Source organism: Trachemys scripta, chromosome 23 (assembly GCF_013100865.1).
Source record: "Trachemys scripta elegans isolate TJP31775 chromosome 23, CAS_Tse_1.0, whole genome shotgun sequence".
NCBI lineage: Eukaryota > Metazoa > Chordata > Testudines > Emydidae > Trachemys > Trachemys scripta.
In genome coordinates, this window is record NC_048320.1 from 259,268 (window position 1) to 266,966 (window position 7,699).

Below are 7,699 nucleotides of genomic sequence, written 5' to 3' on the forward strand. Positions count from 1 at the left end.
CCCATAGATCCAGCTTTAGCATTTATTTTAACATTTATTTTATGCAGCAGTAATTCAAGGAACCTACAGGCCTGTCTCCTGTAAGATACTGGCTTCAGCAGTTAGCATAACGCTTGTGGCCTATGAACTCTGGCACTGATAAATGGCCTACGGGTCACCCCTAAGGTTTGGGGAACTGGAAATAGAGTGTCTAAGGGGGAATTCAGTCCATGACGACACCAGCCAACTACAGGAACATGAGCTAATGCCGGCTTTTGGATAGAACATCTGCAGATGCCTCAGCACAGGAGTAACAAGGCAACAAATAGACAAATACGGTAGAGTTGTATTAATGATTTCATTAACCTATAGGAGCAGGGCGGCAGGTTTGTATAATTTTTGGTGGTGCCCAGAAGGGGTCCAAGTCCCATGCACCATCCATCACACACACACCTGCCTAAGGCTCTGGGAGGGGGGTTGGGTGCAGCAAGGGTGCAGACTCTGGGAGTGAGTTTGGGTGATGGCTCTAGGCTGGGACAGAGGGTTGGGGTGTGGGAGGGGGTGTGGGGCTGGGCCAGGGATGAGGAGTTTGGGGTGCAGCAGGCAGACTGCCCGGGGTGGGGAGCCAGAGAGGACTCCTCCCCCAGCCCTCTCCCTGCTGACAGCAGCAAGCTCCAGGGGAGTGGGCCCCACCTCAGTCCGCCCTGGCATGACACTCACCCAAGCCCCCCCTGGCTGCTGTTCAGGAGGTCCAGCCAGGATAAGCCCCCCCCCCGGAGTCACCTGCCGTGGGGAGGGTGGGCTGCCAGGCACCTCCTCCCCTCGGCAGCACAGCAGCCACCAGGGCCTGCCTTAAGGAAAATGGTGCCCTGAGCAAATTTGTATTTTGGTGCCCTTTGAGTTTAAGTATTAGTACTTTCACTAAAGGGTGTGTATGTGTGTGTGTGGGGGGGGGGCTGCTGTGAAAACTCTAGGGTTTTTTTGAGGATAATTTTGAAATTAGCTGTTGATTTCACTGTACATACACAAATCCACAAATATTTCCATCAGTAATAATTAAATTATTTACACATTGGGAAAGCAAGAAAAATGCTGCTTGAGAACTTGTTAGTCAAAATTCGGGCCATAAACTTGTGAATTGGGCTTGTTACAAAGGAACCAGTGAATGAATAGTGAAATCAACAAATCCTTTCTGGTTTTAGGATCCTTATTTTGTATATCTTGACATGTGATATTGACACTTAGTGGTTTGTGCTGTTTTGTTGTGGTCATGTTGGTACCTGGATATGAGAACCACAAGGTGTGGGTGAGGCAATATCTTTAATTAGACCGACTTTGGTTGGTGAAAGAGACAAGCTTTCAAACCCCACAGAGCTCTTCTCCAGGGCTGTGGAGCTCAAAAGGGCACATCTCTTTCACCAACCAAAGTTGGCCCGAACAAAGTTCTTACCTCACCCACCTTGTCTCTCTGTTTGTGTCTTAACAGCTTTAAAGCTTGAACTCTTTGAACCTCAACTTCTACTGTCATCAAACATTATCTGACCTCCCCCCATAATTTCCCACAACTGTGAAAATTAAAAATTATAAAAAGACAAAAAAGCTTAAAAATAAACAATTGATATTATACCTCAAACTTATAAAGAAATAAAAAGTGCATTCTACCAGGCCTATTTATAAACCAGAGCAGCAGAGATGAAGCGGGGGGGGAGGTAGACAGGGCAGAGCCTATAACCCCACCAGAGTTCTCATTCAGGCCTTGGCTACACTGGCGCTGTACAGCACTGCAACTTGCTGCACTCAGGGGGGTGAAAACGCCCCCCCCCCCGAGCGCAGCGAGTGCAGCGCTGTAAAGCGCCCGTGTAATCAGAGCCTGCAGCGCTGCACGCTCGCTCGCAGCACTGCAAGCTATTCTCCTCGGAGAGGTGGAGTACATACAGCACGGCGAGAGAGCGCTGGGAAGTCCCGAGTGTAGCCAAGGCCTCAGTTTAAGGGCCTGATTGAAATTGTAAATCACAACTATCACACATTGTCCTCAGACCCATCCTCACACTAACAGCAGGAACCCCAGTGACTTCCAGAGGATGAATGAGGTTTGCAGGACATGGGATTAAGATGGGAGTAAAGAAAGGCATTTCCTTATTCCTAATCTTGATGCAGTATAGAAATGAGCTCTCAAAACTGGAGACTCTCATACAAAACCAACCTTCCACTCAAACTTCCACACAGCTGGACTTTACAAAAACGAGACAAGCCATTTACAACGCACACTTCACTTCTTTACCTGTCATTAGGGGCTACAACAGTGGTACCTTTAACTCACCCAACAATACTGTTAACCTCTCCAACCACACACTTAGCACGACGGAAGAGTCTGTCCTATCTCGGGGATTCTCTTTCTGCCCCACCACCCCCACGCACATGATACAGTTCTGTGGTGATCTGAAAGCCTACTTTCGCCATCTCCGACTCAAGGAATATTTTCAACACACCACTGAACAGTGCACTGACCCACAGGAACCCTCCTACCAACACTGCAAGAAGAAGAATTCTGCGTGGACTCCTCCTGACGGTCGAAATGACAGACTGGACTTTTACATAGAGTGTTTCCGCAGACATGCCTAGGCAGAAATAGTGAACAAACAGCATCACTTGCCCCATAACCTCAGCCGTACAGAACGCAATGCCATCCACAGCCTCAGAATCAACTCTGACATTATCATCAAAGGGGCTGACAAAGGAGGTGTTGTAGTCATAATCAACAGGTCGGATTATGAACAGGAGGCTGCCAGGCAACTCTCTGACACCACATTCTACAGGCCACTATCCTCTGATCCCACTGAGGAGTTTCAAAAGAAACTACACCATCTGCTCAAGAAACTCCTTCCTATATCACAGGAACAAATCTACACAGACACACCTCTAAAGACCCGACTAGAGGTATTCTATCTGCTACCCAAGATCCATAAGCCTGGAAACCCATCATCTCAGGCATTGGCACTCTGACAGCAGGATTATCTGGCTATTTGGACTCTCTCCTCAGACCCTACACTACCAGCACTCCCAGCTATCTTCGAGACACCACCAACTTCCTGAGGAAACTACAATGCATTGATGTTCTTCCTGAAAACACCATCTTGGCCACCATGGACGTAGTAGCTCTTTACACCAATATTCCATACGAGGATGGACTACAAGCTGTCAGGAACAGTATCCCTGATGAGGCCACAGCAAGCCTGGTGGCTGAGCTTTGGGACTTTGTCCTCACCAACAACCATTTCAGATTTGGGGACAAGTTATACCTTCAAGTCAGCGGCACTGCTATGGGTACCTGCATGGCCCCACAGTATGCCAACATTTTTATGGCTGACTTAGAACAACACTTCCTCAGCTCCAGTCCCCTAGTGCCCCTCCTCTACTTGCGTTGCATTGATGACATCTTCATCATATGGACCCACGGGAAGGAGGCCCTGGAAGAATTCCACCTGGATTTCAACAATTTCTACCCCACCATCAACCTCAGCCTGGACCAGTCCACACAAGGGATCCACTTCCTGGACACTACAGTGCAAATAAGTGATGGTCACATAAAACCTACTGACCGCTATACTTACCTACATGCCTCCAGCTTATATCCAGGACACATCACACGATGCATTGTCTACAGCAAAGCCCTAAAATACAACTGAATTTGCTCCAATCCCTCAGACAGAGACAAACACCTACAAGATCTTTATCAAGCATTCTAAACTAAAACTACAATATCCACCTGGGGAAGAAAGGAAACAGATTGACAGAGCGAGACGGGTAACTACAGGACAGGCCCAACAAGAAAAATAACAGAACACCACTGGCCATCACGTACAGCCCCCAACTAAAACCTCTCCAGCACATCAACAACGATCTACAACCTATCCTGGAAAATGATCCCTCGCTCTAACAGATGTTCGGAGGCAGGCCAGTCCTCACTTACAGACGACAGCCCCCCAAGTTAAAGCAAATACTCACCAGCAACTACACACCACAGCACAGAAACACTAATTCAGGAACCAATCCCTGTAACAAACTTCATTGTCTACTCTGTCCCCTATCTATTCTAGCGACACCATCAGAGGACCCAACCACATGAGCCACACCATCAGGGACTCGTTCACCTGCACATCTACCAATGGGATCTATGCCATCAGGTGCCAGCAATGCCCCTCTGCCATGTACATTGGCCAAACCAGACTGTCTCTACGTAAAAGAATAAATGGACACAAATCAAACATCAGGAATGGTAACATACAAAACCCAGTAGGAGAACACTTCAATCTCCCTGGACATTCTATAACAGATTTTAAAGTAGCCATCCTTCAAAAAAAGAAACTTCAAAAACAGACTTCAAAAGAGAAACTGCAGAACTAAAATTCATTTGCAAATTTAACACCATTAATTTGGGCTTGAATAGGGACTGGGAGTAACTGGCTCACTACAAAAGCAACTTTCCCTCTCTTGGTATTGACACCTCCTCATCAATTATTAGGAGTGGACCACATCCACCCTGACTGAATTGGCCTTGTCAACACTGGTTCTCCACTTGTAAGGTAACTCCCTTCTCTTCATGTATAATAATACCTGCATGTGTAATTTTCACTCCATGCATCTGAAGAAGTGGGTTTTTTACCCACGAAAGCTTATGCCCAAATAAATCTGTTAGTCATAGAATATCAGGGTTGGAAGGGACCTCAGAAGGTCATCTAGTCCATCCCCCTGCTCAAAGCAAGACCAATCCCCAGACAGATTTTTGCCCCAGATCCCTAAATGGCTCCCTCAAGGATTGAACTCACAATGCTGGGTTTAGCAGGCCAATGCTCAAACCACTAAGCTATCCCTCCCCCGCTTTCAGGTGCCACCACTACCACCACACACCCCTTGTTGTTTTTGTGGATACAGACTAACAAGGCTACCCCCGATATAGAAACGTACACAAGGCTGTGCCTAACAGCTTAGACAAGGCCCTGCCCCAAGGAATGTCAGTATACCGTTAAGTACAACTTGTAGTGGAAACAGGAACAGTTAAAAAAAGAGAGCCAGAGGGCGTGCGTAAGCAATCAGGGATTGAATGAAAGGTAACTGGGTTTCAAGGAGGTCACAGCAGGCAGGCAGACACCACCCACTGTGACTCCCATTCCCCCTCCTGTTCAGATGGGGAGGGAAGGAGGCGCATGGGGGAGCTGATCTCAGGTCACACTCATTCATCTCCTATGCACCCGCCTGCCTGACTCTGGGGAGGCAGTAGCCCCCCAGGGACCAAGGAGTGAAGTTTCTGAGCCAGGAGAGCAGGGAGGACAGGACCTTCAGCTACTGGGGGGGCACAATTTAAAGGTTTGCCCCCAACAGCTCGAGTGTCATATCCCCCTCTCCAGGCAGCCCAGCCCCCCTTGCCCTCAGTCCCCCTATGGGAAAGCAGATGTTCCCTCCCCCCTCCCCTAGCTAACCTCTCCCTGCAGAGCTGAAGCAGCACCCTGTCCCCTACTGCTCGCAGGCTCCCAGCTGTTTGGGGCAGGGGCTGTTTGTTTGCCTCTCCCGACCTGGGCCCAGGCTGCCTCCAGCAAGCAGGGGAGGGAGGGGCAGAGCTTGGCAGGGAAAGCCTGGCAGAGAATGGGGCGGGGTGGGGGGGTAACGTGACCCCCAATGGGTCACCTCTCTGCAGGGATGGGATGGGAGCAGGCAGGCTGCAGCAGCGCCCCTGGTTAGCCTGGTGCTCACTGTGCGGAGCTAAATGTGCGCTCCAGTCCTGCCGGCGGTGCCAGGGGAAAGAGCAAGCCGTTCCCTGCACAAGTGGAGATCCTAGTGGGGAAGGGGAAGAGAAGGGGGGTGGACCCAGACCTGCTCTACACTAATACACAACCAGACAGCAGGGCTGCTGCAAGCCCCCAGTCAGCCGGAGCAGACAGAGGCTACGTCCTCACTACGGGGGGAAGGGGGGGGTCGATTTAAGATACGCAAATTCGCGTAGCTGAATTTGACGTATCGGACCCGACTTACCCCGCTGTGAGGACGGCGGCAAATCGACCTCCGCGACTCCCCCGTCGACGGCGCTTAGTCCTACCTCCGCTGGTGGAGTAGAAGCGTCGATTCGGGGATCGATTGTCGCGTCCCGACGAGACGCGATAATTCGATCCCCGAGAGATCGATTTCTACCCGCCGATTCAGGCGGGTAGTGTAGACCTGCAGAGACAAGCTGCACACACTCCTCCTTCACCCCCCACCGCACCAACCTCAGCTGCCCAGCCATCAGGTGGGGACCCAGCCCAACCTACTCCACCCACTCCCCATGGTTTCTACCCCCCAGGAACCCGCCCCTGCTGCTCCCCCGAGAGCGAGTGCCTCAAGCTGCAGCTCCGATGTGTGTGCTTTTCTCTCCCTCCCTGACCCTGGCTGGACGGGCAGTAGCGTTTCCCCTCCGTAAGCCCAGCTGGCTGGCCACAGGTAAGGTCACCTGGGACATATCCAATGCGCCTCCATCAAATACGCATCAAATGTGCCTGCATCGCCCTGGTCAAAGGCCAGCCCTGACAATGTGTGAAAAATCCCAGTTGGCCAAAAAGAGAGAGAGAGAATCAGCTCATGCAGCCGCCTCAGCCTGCCCCCGGCTCCACTCTCTTGTAGCCGGCAGCGGCTGGTGAGGGAGCGCAGCACGGAGCTGGAGGGGCAGCCGCCCACTGCCTAGGGCAGGCAGGGACGCTTGGGGGCGGAGGCGCGCAGGGCAGCAGGCAGGGCCATGGAATGCTCCGGGGCAGGCACAAGGGGGCGGCAGGTGGGGCCGGAGGACGCTCCAGGGGAGGTGTGAAGGGGCAGCAAGTGAGGCTAGGGATGCTCCGGGGAAGGTGTGAGGGGGCAGCAGGCAGGGCTGGGGGACACTCCAGGGGAGGCACAAGGGGCCAGAGGACGCTCCGGGGGTGTGAAGGGGCAGCTGGCGGGCCCAGGGGAGAGACCCAGCCCCGAACATTAGTGGAGCAGGGCTTCCGGGCCCTGAATATTCCTGGAGTGTGGCCACCATGGGCCCATACAACTCACCACTCCATATATGAGGACAACACCCCAACATTGGTAGGTGAGGAAATACAAATAAGGAACAGAGGAGAAACCCCTGCTGAATATACATTAGGCTGAGTGGCGTGAATGTAACATATTATAAAAGCTGTCTGCCAGCCTGTGTGCAGGAGAAGAGAGAGATGTAGCCCTGGGAAGGTGCCAAGATGATAGCTACAGGTGACGATGAGGAAGGTGATGGGGATGAGGATGATAATGGTGAACATTTCAGGTTGTTCTGCAAGGGATGGCGTGAGTATACGGATGTGCAGATGTACATTCTGTATTATCTCTGTCTATCTTACTGTGTTACAGTGTTTGTGACTTTGCCAAATGTCTTATTACATTATTGTAAAGGGTTCCTATAGTGTGAGTGTTGCAACTGTGCACATCGGGGTTCCCAACTAGACAGTAATTTTAATACTACTGGGCCTGATCTCGGGACAAGAACCTGTCAACCCTCAAAGTGATAACTGGGAATTCTCAAGTAATCAATATAATTAATACATAATCTAAAGATCAGGCTACACAATTTAAGAAAAGGACCTGAATGTTGCTGTAGACAGCTCAATGAAAAAGTCCACTCTCACAGCTGCCAGCAAAAAAGCTAACAATATGTTAGGATTCATAAGGAATGGGATGGAGA